Source organism: Desmodus rotundus, chromosome 9 (genome assembly GCF_022682495.2).
Source record: "Desmodus rotundus isolate HL8 chromosome 9, HLdesRot8A.1, whole genome shotgun sequence".
NCBI classification, from domain to species: Eukaryota; Metazoa; Chordata; class Mammalia; order Chiroptera; family Phyllostomidae; genus Desmodus; species Desmodus rotundus.
In genome coordinates, this window is record NC_071395.1 from 78,500,586 (window position 1) to 78,519,154 (window position 18,569).

The window sequence follows — 18,569 nt, forward strand, 5'->3', positions numbered from 1 at the left end:
GATAAATTTAAGAAGATTGAAATGATATCAAGCATCTTCTTTGACCACAATGCTATGAAACTAGAAATCAAACACAAAAGGAACACTGAAAAACATGCAAAGACATGGAAGCTAAATAACATATTATTAAACAATGGATGGATCAACAAGGACATCAAGGAGGAAATCAAAAGATACCTTGAAACAAATTAAAATGAGGACACAACAATCCAAAATCTGAGAGACACTAGGAAAGCAATCCTAAGGGAAATTCATAGCATTACAGGCCTATCTAAAAAACAAGAAAAAGCTCAAATAAACCATCTAACTTCACACTTAAAGGAACTTGAAAAGAAACAACAAAGCCCAATGTGAATAGAAGGAAGGAAATAATTAAGATCAAAGCAAAAATAAATGAAATAGTGTCTTAAAAAAATGATACAAAAGATCAATGAATCCAAGACTGGTTCTTTGAAAAGATAAAAAAGATTGACAAACTCATCAAGAAAAAAAAGAAAAAGGACCCAAATAAATAAAATCAGAATTAAAAGAGCAGAAATAACAACTGACACCAAAGAAATACAAAGGATTGTAGGAAAACATTGTGAACTGTTATATGCCAACAAACTGGACAACCTGGACAAAATAGATAAATTTCTGGAAACATACAATCTTCCAAAAATAAATCAAGAAGAATCAGAGAATCCTAATAGACAGATTACACCTAATGAAATTGAAACAGTAATAAAAATTTTTAAAAAACTCCTCTAACAAGCAAAAGCCCTACACCAGATGGCTTCATAGGTGAATTTTACCAAACATTTTGAGATGAATTAGTACCTTCCCTTCTCAGACTATTTCATAAAATTCAAGAGGAGGGAAGGCTCCCAAACTCATTTTACAAGACCAGCATTATCCTAATAACAAAACCAGATATACTACAAAGAAAGAAAACTGTAGGCCAATTATCACTGATGAACAAAGTTGCTAAAATCCTGAACAAAATATTAGCAAACCGAATACAGCAATGCATCAAAAAGATCATACACCATGATCAAGTAGGATTTATTCTGGGTACTCAAGGATGGTATAATATTTGCAAATCAATAAATATGATTTACCACAGAAACAAGGAAGGATGAAAACCACACGATTATATCAATAGATGCAGAAAAAGCTTTTGATAAAGTCGAGCACCCCTGTATGATAAAAACTCTCAACAAAGTGAGAATACAGGGAACATACCTAAACATAATAAAGGCCACATATGACAAAACTACTGCCAGCATCATACTCAATGGGCAAAAACTACAAGCATTTCCCTTAAGATCTGGAACAAGACAGGAATATCTGTTCTTACCTCACTTATTCAACATATTACTGGAAGTCCTAGCCACAGCAATCAGACAAGAAGAAATAAAAGGCATCCAAATTGAAAAGAAAGAAGTAAAAATGTCTTTATTTGCAGATGACATGATACTGTACATAGGGAACCCCAAAGATTCCACCAAGAAACTATTACAACTGATAAATGAATTCAGCAAAGTAACAGGATACAAAATTAATATTCAGAAATCAGTTGCATTTTTATATGTCAATAACAAACTAACAAATGGAAATTAAGAAAACAATCCCATTCACAATTGCTTCAGAAAGAATAAAATACTTAGGAATAAGCCTAACCAAGAATGTAAAAGACCTGTACTCAAAAAATTTTAAAACACTGAAGAAGGAAATTACAAATATGAAAGAAGATACAAATAAGTGGAAGCACATACCATGTTCATGGATAGGACAAATTAACATTAAAATGTTCATACTACCCAAAGCAATCTATAGAGTCAATGCAATTCCTATCAAAATTCCAATGACATATTTCACAGAACTAGAACAAATATTTAAAAAATTTATAGGGAACCACAAAAGGCCCTGCATATCAACAGTGATCTTGAGAAAGAAGAACAAAGCTGGAGGAATCACACTATCTAATACACTATACCAGAAGGCCATAGTAATCAAAACAGCCTGGTACTCACATAGAAACAGACACATAGATCAATGGAACAGAATAGAGAGCCTAGAAATAAACCCACACCTTTATAGTCAATTAATATTTGACAGAAGAAGCAAGCATATTCAATGGGCTAAAGATAATTTATTCAATAAATGGTGTCAGGAAAATTAGATACATGCAGAAAAATGAAACTAGACCACCTTCTTACACTACACAAAAGAACAAATTCAAGGTAGATTAAAGACTTAAATGTTAGACCTGAAACCATAAAAATCCTAGAAGAAAACATAGGCAGCAAAATCTCGGACATTGCATGTAGCACTATTTTATTGGATACATTTCCCCAGGCAAGGGAAACAAAAAATAAACAAATGGGACTTCATCAAACTAAAAAGGTTTTGCACAGCAAAGGAAATTATCAACAAAATTAAAAGACAGTGCACAGAATGGGGAACACATTTGCTGATACATCTGATAAGAGGTTAATACCCAAAATTTATAAAGTACTTACAAAATTCAACACCAAAGAAAGAAACAAACCCAATTTAAAAATGGGGAAAGGACCTGAATAGACACTTCTCCAAAGAGGACATACAGATGGCCAACAGACATATGAAAAGATGCTCAATATGACTAATCACCAGAGAAATGCAAATAACAACCACTGTGAGATACCATCTCACACCTGTCAGAATGATCAATAAATCAACAAACAACAAGTGCTGGTGAGGATGTGGAGAAAGGGGAACCCTTTGGCACTGGTGGTAGGAATGCAGACTGGTGCAGCCACTGTGGAAAGTAGTATGGAGATACCTTAAAAAATTAAAAATGGACCTGCCTTTTGACCCACTAATCCCACTTCTGGGAATATATCCGAAGGAACACAAAACACTAATTCAAAATAACATGTATCCCTATGTTCACTGCAGCATAATTTACAATCCCCAAGATATGGAAGCAGCCCAAGTGTCCATCAACAGATGAGAGGGTAAAACAACTATGGGACATTTACACAATGGAATTCTACTCAGCCATAAAAAAGAAGAGAATCTTAACCCTTTGCAACAGTATGGATGGACCTGTTGCCATCCATACTGTTGTGAAATAAGCCAGTCAGAGAAAAACAAATGCCATATGGTTTCACTCATAGGTGGAATCTAATGAACACACTGAACTAACAAGGAAAATGGGGAGAGACTCATAGACGGACAGCAGATGACAGCTAGTTGTGGTGGAGAAGGTTAGGGGGTGGAGGGATTGAGCAAAAAAGGAAAAGGACTCATGGACATGGACAACAGTGTGGGGGGAGGGATGTATAAGGGGACTAGATGGTAATGAAAAGAAATATAATAGAGATTATATATATTTTTAAAAAATCAGTTATGTTTTAACTTTCCTGACTAGTTAGTGTTGATTTTCTTTTTCTATATATAAAGGGGTCATCAAGGGAAGTGTGGACAACCAGCAGTGTAATAGAGGCAGAGAGCAATGAACTAAGAGCAAGACCTGATTTTAGTTTTGTCTCACCTCTTACTATGCTAAGCCTTAGTTTCCTAATCTATAAAATGAGGACATCTGCCCATCTATCCTATAGAATTGTTTAAAAAGCTAATAAAATAGTTCATAGGAAAGTTTTGACAGATATAGAGCATCAAATATTACGGCAAGATGTAAAGTGATGGTACTTTCATTAGCATTTGTCTAAATTCTTTCTCATTTTATTTCACAGACTCACAGCCCGATTTCTCTAACTCTGTACAATGACTGACACCCTTTACATCATATAAGCATTAAGATCATTTACTGAGGAAAAATAAGAAGAGAAATTAGCAAACTTTAGATACCAATAAAATTCTTATTTAGTACAAATCTAGTATTAAATTAGAAATAGGAGCTTCCCATCTCTGGGTCAGTAGGTCAAGTCTACTTCAACCTGGATAATTACGTAGTCACAGCCATTGAGTGCCATTTAGAAAACCCTGTTTAAAGGTCCTGATCATCTTATTTAACCCATTCAATGCATATTTATTAAGCAAAGACTCATATACTTGCTTCTCTGACCCACTATTATTCCACCATCCTGAGGCAGAAAGAACATTATAACATAACTGGCAGGCTGTTCTGGTGGCAAGTATTCACTGGGAATTTCCACCAGCTAAGCAGCCATTTGGAGAGAGAAGAAAGGACCTGTTATCAATGACCTAGCCCAGCCCTAAAACAGCTGTTCAGCTGAAACACCCAACAAAAGGTTAGGAAATTTAGAAACTGTTTAAAACACATTGGTTATGAACCACCTTTGCTTACAATGCCTACTTTTCTGTGAAAAATTCTCACCTCATGTTCTAACAGAACACTTTACTTCTTTTTCACAGCATGTCCAACACTACTACTGTTACACATTATTTGTTGTCTGTTCTTGCCAGTTACAACTGAGTGAGGGTAGGGACAATTTCTATCTTGTTCACAATTATATCCTTGAATTCTTGCACAAAGGTACTCAGTAACTTTTTGTAAAAGGAACGAATAAAGAACCATGCTTTTCATCCATTTTGGGGCTTTGGGAAAAGATATTTAGCTTCTTTGAGCCTATTTCCTCAATTCTGTATTAGAAACATTGTTTTACAGTTTTTCATAAGGATTTGAGATATAAAGGTTAAGCCTATCACATAGTAATAGACACTCAACGAGCAGAAATTATTATTAATATTTTTACTGTTACTCATTTTTATCAGTATAAACTGAATTCTCAAACTAGGATCATAATTTTATGTCCATATAAAACCAAATAAATATTTTTGTATTTTTTGAGATTTTACTTTTTTCATTTATTTTTTTTAATATATTGATTATGCTATTACAGTTGTCTCATTTTTTTTCACCTTCATTCCCCTCTGCCCTGCACCCCCCTTCCTACCAGCGTCCAACCCCCCTTAGTTCATGTCCATGGATCATACATGTAAGTAATTTGACTTCTCCATTTCCCATACTATTCTTAGCCACCCCCTGTCCATTTTGTACCTGCCATTTGTGCTTCTTATTCCCTGTACCTTTTCCCCCATTCTCCCCCTCCCCCTCCCCACTGATAACCTTCCATGTGATCTCCATTTCTGTGATTCTGTTCCTGGTCTAGTTGTTTGCTGAGTTTGTTTTTGTTTTTTTAGGTTTACCTGTTGATAGTTGTGAGTTTGTTATTTTACTATTCATATTTTTTAAGATTTTATTTATTTATTTTTAGAGAGAGGAAGGGAAAGAGAAAGAGGGGGAAAAACATCAGTGTGTGGTTGCCTCTCACGTGCCCACCACTTGGGGCCTAGCCCGCAACCCAGGCATGTGCCCTAGACTGGGAATCAAACCAGTGACCCTTTCATTCACAGGCCAGCATTCAATCCACTGAGCCATACCAGCCAGGGCTGCTATTCATATTTTTGATCATCTTCTTTTTTAGATAAGTCCCTTTAACATTTCATATAATAAGGGCTTGGTGATGATGAACTACTTTAAGTTACCTTATCTGAGAAGCACTTTATCTGCCCTTCCATTCTAAATGATAGCTTTGCTGGATAGAGTAATCTAGGTTGTAGGTTCTTGCTTTTCATCACTTTGAATACTTCTTTCCAGCCCCTTGTTGCCTGTAAGGTTTCTTTTGAGAAATCAGCTGACAGTCTTATGGAAACTCCTTTGTAGGTAACTGTCTCCTTTTCTCTTGCTGCTTTCAAGACTCTCTCCTTGTCTTTAATCTTGGCTAATATAATTATGATGTGCCTTGGTGTGTGCTTCCGTGGTCCCAACTTCTTTGGAACTCTGAGATTCCTGGACTTCCTGGAAGTCTATTTCCTTTGCCAGATTGCAGAAGTTCTTCATTACTTTTTTGAATAAGTTTTCAATTTCTTGCTCTCCTTCTCCTTCTGGAAACCCTATGATTCAGATTTTGGAATGTTTAAAGTTGTCCCAGAAGTTCCTAAGCCTCTCCTCATTTTTTTGAATTCGTGTTTCTTCATTCTGTTCTGGTTGAATGTTTATTTCTTCCTTCTGCTCCAAACTGTTGATTTGAGTCCTGGTTTCCTTCCCATCACTGTTGATTCCCTGTACATTTTCCTTTATTTCACTTTTCATAGCCTTCGCTTTTTCCTCTATTTTGTGACCATATTCAACCATTTCTGTGAGCATCCTGATTACTAGTGTTTTGAACTCTGCATCTGATAAGTTGGCTATCTCTTTATCACTTAGTTCTATTTATGGAGCTTTGATCAGTTCTTTCATTTGGGTCATATTTTTTTTTGTCTCAGTGCACCTGTTGCATAGTAAGGGTCAGAGCCTTAGGTATTTGTCAGGGCAAGGCAACCCACGTTGCCAAGTTGTGGTACTGTATGTGGGGGAGGGGTCCAAGAAGGAACAATGCCACTTGCTCAGCTCTGGACTGGCTATCAGTCACTTCCCCTGCTACCCACAAGCAAATTGGGTCTTTCTGGTGCTGATTCCTGGGTGGGTGGGTTTGTGTACATTCCTGTGGGTCTCTCCAACGAACTTTCCTGTGAGGTTGGGAGTTTCTCCCACTGCCTCAACCCCCACCAGTTTTTACAGTTAGAGGTTTTGAGGCTTTATTTCTCCAAGCTGGTTTGAGCAGTCTTCCTCACTCCCCAGTTCCTTGGGATTTATCTGCACACAAATGTCAGACTGGCCAGCCACCACCTTGGCCACCAGCCACCGCCTCCCACACCAGCCACTGTCTCCCACACCAGCCACTGCCTCACTTGGTCCGCCATGTAGTCCTACAATCAACATGTAGGACTTTTGAGCACATTAACAAGATGAAAAAAACACAGGCATTTGAATATAGGGTGTTAGTGACAAAAAGTAGAGCCACAATAAATAGCATGACTAAGAAAAATATATTTACATATCAACTAGGGGTCTTTCACTGATCCAAATATAGATGTAAGAACTATGTTCAAAACTTAAATAAGGAAATCATATCTCCCAGAAACTTTATACCAAATAATTTTCACTGAATAAAGCAATGACTACTGTAAGTCCTATTTATGCTTTTTCAAACAGATGTCTAAGATACAGTTGTTTAACTATATCTGATTTTCCCCTTTTCTCCACCTCAATACAGCTCACAACCCTCCCCAAGAGTTCAATAATATCCTCTATGCAAAACTTACCACTCTCCTTGAGATCCACGGCATCAAAAATGGTTAACGTGTCAAAATAGTCCACATTTACTATAAAGTTTACAGCATCACAGGCATCATGAGTTTAGATATCTTAGTCTGGTAATTTCATTCAATAATATTAACTGGTAAGAATGTGTAAATATCAACCACCTAATAGAAAGTCATAGTAGCATTTTTAAAACAACCAAAATAGTAAGCATTTTTAATGTTTTACAATGTTAAACATTTAAAATTGCCAAACTCACTAGAAAGAAAATATCACACACACATTTTTCACCACCCAAATGAGAACACACAAAACTTCAAATTGTTCATAGGGTTTCTTTCTGTCTTTTAAAAAGAGGTTACACTTAGTTTGGCCACTCTCTAGGTCCCATGTTTACCAGTTTATAAAGAGTACATCTATGAGACAGTATAATAAATACATTAAAAACCATTTCACCTTTTATCATCTTTGGCTAGAGACCTCATGAAAGGAAACTGAGGGGCTGATGAGGCAGGTCAGGCTCCATGTGCTTGCCTCCTGCACATTACTGACTGGAAGACTTGCCTCATCCAAATCCACTGGGTCGCAATCTTTTTCCTGAGGGTCATTTTTTACTTCAGGGCTTTAGCTAGCTTGTTCAGTCACTTTGGAAGCTGGTTCTCTTGGAGAAACCGTCTGGACCTTGAAGTTCCCTGGTTTGACCTTGGCAAGAGAGTCATAAAATCTTTGCTTATCCATGGTGAAGCTTGAGACCAAAGAGTTGCCATGAGAGTCTGTGGAATGTGAGGTAGCTGCTGCTGCACTGGCAGGGTGGAAAGTGTATTTGGATTCTGGACAATTGGAATGATCAGAGGATGCTGATCAGCCAGGTTCCCCACTGTGCTACAAATGACTGCTTTAATCCAGTTGTGCATCTCTTCAGGGCTATCAGCCTGCACAGAGAAAGTTCCAGACAGTGGTACAAGTTGTCCCAAATCATTATGTAACTTTGCTTACAATCCTCTTTAAGTGGTATTTCATAGAGAGGTTCCTTTTCCAGTTCATCTGAAGTAGTCTATTATGCTTTTATCCAATCGAAAATATCTTCTCCAATTTTTCATCAATGCTCCTTATTTTACAAAATAGCAAGCTTTGATAACTGCAGTATCTGAAGGTGGTTTCTGAAGGTGGTTTCTGAAGGTGGTTTAGGAGTAAAGTAAGGAAGATGGCTTTCTAACTGGTTCAAGTTAATTTTTTTTAAGATTTTATTTACTTTTAGAGAGAGAGGAAGGGAGGAAGGAAGAAAGGAAGAGAAACATTAATGTGTGGTTGCCTCTTGTGCACCCCCTACTGGTGACTTGGCCCGCAACCCAGGCATGTGCCCTGACTGGGAATCCATCAGATGACCCTTTGATTTGCAGTCCGGTGCTCAATCCACTGAGCCACATCAGCCAGGGTGCAGTTCAAATTATTTCTGTCAATACTTTCACCACAGTCTACTTCTTCCTGAGATGGAATAATGATGGGTACACTACCTACAGCGTCAGTTCTGTAAGACGCTTGCTTCTTCCCACTGCCACTGTGGCAACTCATCTTAAGAGAACGAGGCTGTGAGTCTGACTGCTTTGGTACTGTAATTTTTATAGTTTTGTTCAAGACATTTACCCATTCTATTATGTCTTGCTGATCATTAGTTTGTAGGAAATACTTGTTCATCCCTGTGTTCATAACAAAACAGAATCCAGCCTTTGGCCTTAGCTTAGTTGCATTGCTAACCTTTGAGATGTAGGTAAGTTTAATGGCTCCAACAGGTGACGATCCAGAAGGAAGGTTCAGTTATCCATGTACCATGCAAAACTATGTTCAATGGTATCCAGTGTGAAATACCTTCAAAGAAATTTATTTTAATTTTCTTCAATGTCTAGAAAACCACAAATACGATTCTAATGATCCACGTAAGGCATTTCTGAGTTTGAACATTACACAGCTCCTGCCAGTACCATGGGACTCATGGCAGCCTCCCAGCTCACCTCAGTAGGTGCAATGCTCCTAGAGCCCGACGCTGCCAGGCGGGGCCACACTCCTCACACACAACTTCATCGTAGTCTTCAGCCTAGAACAGCCACACTGCCTCTCGTGGCCATGGCTTCCACAGGTGCCCAGCTGCCAGAGCAGCAGCCACGACAGCCTGCATATGGCCCAAACGTGCCTTCTCCAATTTTGGGCTTTCTACTTAAAGGGTGATCTATAACATATATACATTACACATATATACTCTGACAAATACATTACTGCTGCACATAAAATATTTATAATTGATATCCTCTGGAACAGGAAAATATAGGCCATGTAGAAGATTTAAAAAAGGGCATATTTGAGAAGATTGCAAATAATTACATGTAAAAAATATGCCAGTAGGAAGTTCATGTTTGTTACCATTTCTAGTTGGAGGATTTGTTGAAAAGAGGAAATGATTGTTGTTTTTTAAAAAATAACCTGTTCACCAGGAGTCACATACGAAATTCTAAGTTCCTTAACTGTGATAAAGTAACTATGCAGGAGCTCAGTTTTTAGAGTTCCAAACTCTATCATGTAAAGCTCATTAACTGGATTCTTCCCCCTCCCCCTGGTACTATAGTTTTGGGAGGGTGTATTGAACTCTAAATGCCCTGTAGCACGTGGGTAGTGATGTCTGTGGGAGTTTGGGAACTGGCCTGGAATTGAGAGAGTGAGGATTATGTAGCAGGGTGGCAATGGGAGAGAGTTAGCCATTATTTTAACATACTTATCTCTGGTCTCGCATGTGCTCTTAAGACAAAAAAAAGAGCGGGGGCGGGGACAGAAAATGAGCCCATCTCTTCGTATGTCAAGAATGGGAAATTAAATTATCCTTAAAACACACACATAATTACATTTCTTTGTCACTCTAGAAATTTCTGGAATATGGCTGATGAGCCAATTTGATATGGATCTTTTAGGTTCTAGTGTGTGAACACATTTCAGAGGGTTATGAATTCTATAGTCTTATTGGCATCTATATATACCTTTGGTGAAAATATTCCTATTTCTTGGAGTTTAGACTCTTTAAGTATTGTACCCTTTAACTTCAAAATGCTTGCAGATCAAGATCCATTATTGTGACAGTGTTCTCCTTTGTCATTGGGTTAAATATATATTTTTACCTCTCTACTGGCTTGTTTCCCTCATCTTTTAAACATGGCTAGGTCTTTAGCAGACTAAAAGAAATTAAAATATAATTTTAAAATACCAATCCATAACCTTGTTTTTAACCTCAAACTACAACTTTATTTTGATGTTTGAAAGGACAGTCTGTGTTTACTGCCTTCTTGATTGACTCAACCCATGAAATCTGACTTTTGCTCCCTGTACCACTCAAACTGCTGTGCTTGTTTAGATTGCCAATGAATACTTTTTGGTCCCCATATTAAATGACATCCCTGGTCATTCCTCTGTGCAGTTGTTACTTCCTTTGGCTTTCTTATCATCATTCTTTGCTGGTTCTCCTTATACTCTCTGCCCATAGATTCCCAGTTGATTTCACCAGCAATTCTCCCCCTGTCCATTTCTTAAAAGTTAACTTCTTCCAGGTAACCATCCTTGCCTCTCTTTTACCTAGTAGGGGGAAATTTTCAACCTTTTGGAGAACATGGAGTCATTATAAAATGTCACTAAAACAAGACGACTTCTAGTCCATTGTTCTTAGTAATGTGGAAAGAGCATTGGTATTGGAGTTAGGAAGCCTGTGTTTATACTGGTTGCATGACCTTTAAAAAAAGTACATTCCTTCTCTTTCTTACTTCACTTAGCATAATACCTTCTAGGTCCATTTCTGATGTTTTAAATGGCAAGATTTCATTCTTTCTTATGGATGTGTAATACTCCATTGTACATATGTACATATCCACTCATCTACTGATGGACATAGATTCTTTCCATATCATGGACATTGTAAATAATGCTGCAAAGAACATAAGAGGTGCATATGTCTTTTTGAGTGAGTTTTGGATTTCTTTGGATAAATACCCAGAAGTGGAATCACTGGGTCATATGATAGTTCCATTTTTTAATTTTTTTAGAACCTCCATACTGTTTTCCATAGTGGCTGCACCAATTTATAATCCCACCAACCGTGCATGAGTGTTTCCCTTTCTCTACATCTTCACCAACACTTGTTGTTTCTTGATTTATTTAGTATAGACATTCTGACAGGTGTGAGGTGATATACTACATAATTTCACTTGTATGTGGAATCTGAAAAACAAAATAAGTGAACAAACAAAACAGAAATAAACTCAGAGATGCAGAGAACAAACTGACGGTTGCCAGGTGAGAGGGGTGTTTGGAGAATGGGTGAAAGGGGGGAAGGAATTTAGATGTACCACTTGCCAGATATAGAAAACAGTCATGGGGATGTAAAGTGAGGATAGGGAATATAATCAATATTATAATATGTATGGTGTCAGGTGGGTGCCGGACTTGCTGGGGTGATCACTTTGTAGGTTATGCGAATGTCTGATCGCTGTGTTGTACACCTGAAACTTGCATGCTGTTATGTGTCCACCATAATTGAAAACATTTTTTAATTTAAATACATGTATTCTTTGAGACTCGATTTGCTCTTAAAAACACTATCATGCTTATTGTGAGGCATAAATAATATATACATCTGAAAATTGTAGGGAAAGTACTATTCCATAGTGTTACGTGCCACTGGTATTTTATCAACAGTGAGTGTCTTTTTAGTTCTCATGTCAGCTTGTAGCAGAGCATTCTCCTGATATAAGGGAATTGAGAGGTTTGTGAGAGAAAGTATAAAAATCTTTTTAAAACTTTTAAAAGCATTTCTCTTCTAGTTATTTAATATTCTCATTTTATTAGCAATGCTTATCAACTATAAACGGTTTTCTGGCTTTGGGCTTACACCATGATGAGGAAGGAGGATTATAAACCATTTTCTGAATTCTCCAGAAAAGGATGGAAAAGTCAAAGTGGAAAGAACTGCTTTACAAGAAGGGACTATGTAAAGATAAATCCTAGAGGAACTGGTCTTTTCTCTTTTTAATTGTTAGACACCACAAAACACTCAGAGCTTAAACAGCAATTAGACTATCAAGCCTAATTGTTGTTTTCTATAAGTATACTAGGTCCTTAAGTGTATGAAACTAGTTGATATCATTCCGTTTTTCGATCGTTAGGCAAAATATGAACTAGTTTGTGCTTTGTTTTTTTTAACATCTTATTATAAAAGAGATAAACAGATAAGTTGAAAGAATTGTACAGTAAAACACTCAAATACACATCCCTGTTGGAGTCACAGTTAATATTTCGCTATACTACATTGGCTTTATCAGATATCTACTCATCTATCCATCCCTTGGCTAGAAGTTTATAAGCAGGAACAATGTTTTATTTAATCTTTTACATATATTTTATATGGAAACCTTAAGAAATAAAAAGTTCAGTGCTTTACAAGCTATAATTTTCTGAATAAATTTAACATTAAATAAAAACATACTATATGTATAATATAAAAACATGGGTGGAAAGATGAACGCCAAATTCAGAAGAGTGATTTAATTACATGTACAGAGATAGGAGAAGGGGCTCATAAAGAAGTTCAAAGGGGGATTCAACTGTAATGTTTTATTTCTTAAATTCTTAAGAGTAAAGTGTTAGAATGTGATAGTGCATTATTGAATATCTGGCTATTTGTTATCCTCTCTGTTCTTTGCTGTATGTTTGAAATATTTCACAATTAAAAATTAAAAGAAAGATTTGCTACTTAGTTTTCTTTTCTCCTGGCAAAGTGCTTTTCACTTCACTTAAGATCCTTTGTCCCTGGTAGCCTTCCAGCTGAGGTGGACTGAATAGAATCTGAATACACCCTATCTTTTCTCAGATAGTTTGATGTACTGGCTAAAGAATGACACAAAGTGCCCCTTTTCTACTAAGGATTGAAAAGTATAACTTTTGCATACTTCTTGCTTTTGCCTAACCCAGAGAGAGAGAAAAAACTTCACCATTAAACTTAAATTCCTTGAAGTTATTTTACATGGTTGTTGAAAAGTATATAATTGTATAATTATGTAATTTTTCATGTTCACCTGATTTCAGAGAAGAAAGACATGGAAAGTGAAATATGGCCAGGGAAGCTGATACGTGAAAACTTGGAGAGATAATGATGCTACTCAGCCAGGGCCTGGAAACTTGACCAGTCTAAACAAACTCATAGTACTAAATTGCTTGTGAAAGAGCTCAATCAGTCTTGCTGCGATTTGAACTGTTGGCTCCTGAAAGTCTAAGGCAGGCTTGAAAATAAAAATAAAGCCCTTACCTATTGGGTTGTGTTCCAGGCCCTCTACTGGATTCTCTGTATGAAGGAGATATCTATCCAAAGAGCAAGAGGCAGCTGGAGAAAGATGAGGTAGTGAAAAGGGGTCTTAGGGGCTTCTTCCAATACCAGGTATGGAATGAGCTCACAGGAAGAGAGAACCTCCATCATTAATTAACGTATTGATTCCTTCAGGAATATTTATCTGGAGCCCTAAGAAAAATACAGTGGGGTGTGATATAAAGGATCACCCAACCGACCAAAGTATACTTAATGCCTATGACTTGCTGAGCAATGTGCTAGGCTCTGTGAGGTCACTGTGTCTGATTTGCACCAGCAGAGAGATAAGTTTTGTGGCATAAAATGGAGAATAAGACCTTGAATAACAATATAGGTTATAAATTCTAAAGGAGTTAGAAATGTGTCATAGCATATTATATATGAACCAGGAATTGATCACCAGACTTAATCAGAAGACCTAAGACCAAATCCTGTCTCTGACACTTACTTTGTAAACTTGAGCAGGTCCTTTAATTTCTGAGCCTCAGTTTTCTCATTTACAGAATGAAGCCCCTCCCCACCCTGCAAATAAATAACTCAATAAATAAAGTGAAGCCCAGCCAGCTCTGCTTACCTGTACACAGGATTGTATTGAGAATCAAGTCACTATGGATGTGAAAATACTATAGAGTTTGTAATTATTGAAAGAGCTGAGAATTTAACTAGGCCTTGAAAAATATTTTACATGGACAACCCTAAAGGCTGGATAAAAGTAGTCTCAGAGAGGGAAAAATGTGAACAGAGAGGAGAATGAAACTTAGATATAAGAGGACAAAATAAAAACCACCCAAATATAGCAAAAGATTTGTTTTGGGAAAGTGGGTAAAAAGTAGTTCCCTATGCAATAATGACTGGATTATGGTAGGATTTAAATTATAGAGGATCTGAAGGCTAGAAGGAAGAGTTTGGACTTGATCTTAAATGGCATAAGAAACTATTTGGGGGTTTTGAGTAGGGACTTATAATGTATATAAATCATATTCACTTTAGCATCTAACAAAGTGCCTAGCATACAGGTAGTTAAGATTAGTCCAACTGAATTTAGTTAATCTGTCAACAATATGTAGAATGAGTTGGACACATCTGAGCCTGGAGTCTAGCCTTCTTATCACCTAGATATTAGTGCAGTTTGACTTCTTCCTTAACTGTAACGAGGAATACCTGCCCAGCTAATATGTTTATTCCAAACATCAAATCAGATGGTGATGCCATCATTTTCCATAAGTATATTAAATGCCTCCTTTATGTAAGATGCTATGTAAAAAAAAAAACTAGGAAAAAAAAAATCTATAGATATAAGTGCTTTGAAAAAATGTCGTGTAATGAATATGAGTTTGAAATGCAGAGTTCTAAGGGATCTGGTAGCAAGAGGATGGTATACAACAGCCAAAAGATCATCTTACTGCTATATTTAGTACTGGGTTAGGTCCCTATTATTGTCAGGACCTGCTAGGCATAGCTAGGATCAAGTAGAGGAGAAGCCACCAGGTGCAGTAATGTAGGCATTTAAGGTCACCAGGAGTTCTTCCTGTTGGCAACTGACCTTTTTCAGACTTAACCTGTTCTGTAGTGAACCTCCATCATCATGGGGACAGTATTGAATACTGGTTAAGAAAACAGGTTCTAGAGCCACAATAACTGGCTGGGTTTGAAATAGTGCTGTTTAACCTTAGTCTAATTATTTAACCTCTAACCTAATATAATCATAGTGTTGTTTGTGAGAATTAAGTGAGATACTGCAAGTATACTCTTAGTAGAGGATCTGATACACAATGAATGTCAGATCAACAAATGTCACAATTTTTATTTTCAAGAACTTCTCAGCTCCTCTAGCCTCCATAATTTGTTACTCCCAAATTCTCATTCCATTTTTCTACCTCTGTTTCACCCCATTCCAGGACATTGAAGGTCACATTTGGCTCATTCACCTGTAAATGGTCTACAGCATTAGCATCAAACAGGATCTTAAAATATATTCTGAATTAAAAATTATGTAATCTTCAAAGTAGTTTAAGTAGTATGCTTATTAGTTATAGTCTAAATAATTCCTGGAAATCAATAATCCATAATATAGTTCTTCATAATATTTTTCTTTATAATTTACTATATTTTTCTAGTTTCTCTCTGTAGGCATATTTTACTTTTAAAATATATATATTTAGTTTTGCCCTGGCCAGGTACCTCAATTGGTTAGAGAGTCATCTCAATATGCCGAGGCTACAGGTTTGATCCCTGGTCAGGATGCAAGAATCAACCAATAAACACATAAATAAAGTGGAACAACCAATCCATGTTTTTTTCTCTCTCTTAAAAAACAAATGACTCTGGCTGGGTATCGCAGTTGGTTACAGCATGGCCCCAATACACCAAGATTGCGGGTTTGATCCTTGGTCAGGGCACATACAAGAATCAACGAGTGAATACATAATAAGTTGTTGTTTCTCTTTCTCCCCCTTCCTCTCTCTAAAATAAATTAAAATTTTAAAATATATATATATTTAGTTTTTAATGAAGTACTGTATTTTGCCATTTATAATGCACACTTTTTGCCCAAACTTTTGAGGGGGGAAAATAAGGATGCACATTATACGTGGGTAGTATCTGAAATACCTTGTATCTGTTCTTGTGTTTTGTAATTATTTGTTAAATAAAATTTCTTGTACCATAATATGTTTAAGATAAGTGCTAAAATCCCTTTATAATACAAAAAACAAGTATCTAAATATAAATTGAAAAATTAAAATTAAAGATTTTTTCCTGAAGGTTTGGGCCAAAAATGTGGGAGCACATTATACATAGGAGTGCATCATACATGGCAAAATACAGTATGTGAAAGATGGGTTGTAGAAAGAGGATCTTGGGTCCTGAGATAATTTAATGGATCACATGTGAAAATTAAAAACTAAATCTTTTAGAAGGGCAATTTTATAATATCTACCAATCTTAAGATATTTGAAATTTTTAAATGCCAATTACACCTGTAGGTATCCATACAACAAATGTATTTACATGTATGTACAAAGATTATGTGAAAGCATGTTCTGGTGATGTTGTATATAATAGTAAAGACTGGAAACAAATGTCCATCAGTAGAGGACTGTTTAAATAAATTTATATATAATTGTAAAATAGAATACCATACACTCCTTTAAAAGAATAAGGTAAACTATATAAAAATGGGAAAATGTCCAAGATATAGTGATAAGTGAATGGAAAAGCAAGAGGCATAATACTATGTGTAATACAGGTCTATGCTTGTGTGCATGTGTATTTCTGTGGTTTTCAGGCCAGCACTCAGTCCACTGAGCCACACCAGCCAGGGCATGTGTATTTCTTAAAAGGCAGCTATTATATTAATGTTTGCATATGCAAGGAAATTATTTTGGAAATATTAGCAGTCATCCCTGTGAGTATGATAATAGGGATGAGAAGAGTGACTTTTATTTTACCTTTATGAATACTGAAAAAAATTATTTTAATCATTCAGCATGTGTTACTTTTACTATTTTTTAAAACTAGCTCTTAAAAAATAAAATGTTTAAAGAGAGTGGGGATTAAATGGTTAAATGTTTTGTAAGGTGTGTTGGATGTGAAAAGTGATCTATAAATGCCTATTATTTTTACTAAACAATGGAGTGTGGGGCTTTTGTAACCTGAAGAAAGCAGCATTTCAGCATCTCTTCCTACTGGAGCATATGGTGGTTAAGACCATGGGGGATGGAGAATGCCTTAGAGATTGCCTCTCATGGAGTTGATATGCAGATCTTTTTAGTATTCCCTATTGCTCTCATGGTGGAAAGTTCCATGGAAAGGAGTAGAAGGGCTCAGTGACATTGTTCCATCCAGTGTTTAAAACTATTGTCAGGTATTCTTTTAAATAAAACTATTAGCCACATGGTGATTGCAAAACATGATTGCTTCTAAGAGCCTTTGTTCACAGGGTTTGGTTTACTGTATGAAGAATGCCTGTGACTAAGGGTAGTGAGATACCTCTTGGTGCTCTCTGGACAACAAGTTTCAAAATTAGGGGTATTATCTTGAGGGTTTATCCTAGCCTTTTACAGACTAACAGGAGACAGAATGTTTTGCTACTCTAGGTAACAGGCTCTTTGTTTTGTAACTCTTTAAAGTGTTAGTTTTCTCCCTTTTGACACTCTGGGATTAATTTACTATTTATTTCTCTAGATTACAACCTTAGAAAAAACAAAAATACAAATAGATCTTCTGATTGCTATAATTTTTTCATGTAAGCAGGTATTTTAAAAATAAAGTTACATAAGTTAATGTTATTTTGTCAAAACTTAAAATGTACAGAAATCCAGTGAATGCTGCAGATCTCACATTACTACAGATGGTAGGACTGAGTTAATGTCATTAACTGCCTGGCAAACGATAATAGTAAAGACTCCCTGGATGAAATAATGGTACATAGGAGAGGTTTATCTGTATTCTAATTTTCATTCATTCATCAGTTTCTCACCCCAAATACAGACAAATACAGCTAGTATTCTGTTATTGGAAGCTAATTGGCCAATTTATGGATCATAATAATAATGAAATTTAGTGCTGTCTTATTCATAAAGCACTTTTGTGTATGTGTCTTAATAAAACTGTGAGGTAAACATTATCATCCCCACTTAAGATGAAAGAAACTGATGTGACCAGATAGCTCACTTGGTTAGAGCATCACCCTGATATACCACAGTTGTGAGTTCCATCCCTTGTCAGGACACACGTAAGAATCAACCAATGAATGATGCAGAAATAAGTAGAACAACAAATCCTTGTTTCTCTCTCTTTTTCTCCCTCTCTCCCTCCTACTCTCTCTCCTTCACTCCCTTCCTCCTCCCTCCCTTCCTCTTTCCCTCCTTCCCAATTTAAAAATTTAAAAATAAAGAAAGTAGGGCTGGGATAGATTAAATTTTACACATAGACAAAATAACTAGAATCTAGAACTTCTGATATCAGACCCATTGCCAGTTTAATGTTGCCTGCTTTAGCTATTTATCAGATTGATGAAAA

The 18,569-nt window shown here is 36.3% G+C and overlaps 1 protein-coding gene and 1 pseudogene across 3 annotated transcripts in view; one reads left to right on the forward strand and one right to left on the reverse strand.

The window, feature by feature from the left end:
- The window catches only part of SSH2 (slingshot protein phosphatase 2), a 233,294-nt gene that overhangs the window by 107,707 nt on the left and 107,018 nt on the right, over positions 1–18,569 (forward strand). The gene's annotated exons all lie outside the window — the stretch shown is intronic.
- Positions 7,798–9,099, reverse strand: LOC112308867 (pleckstrin homology domain-containing family A member 1-like; annotated as a pseudogene).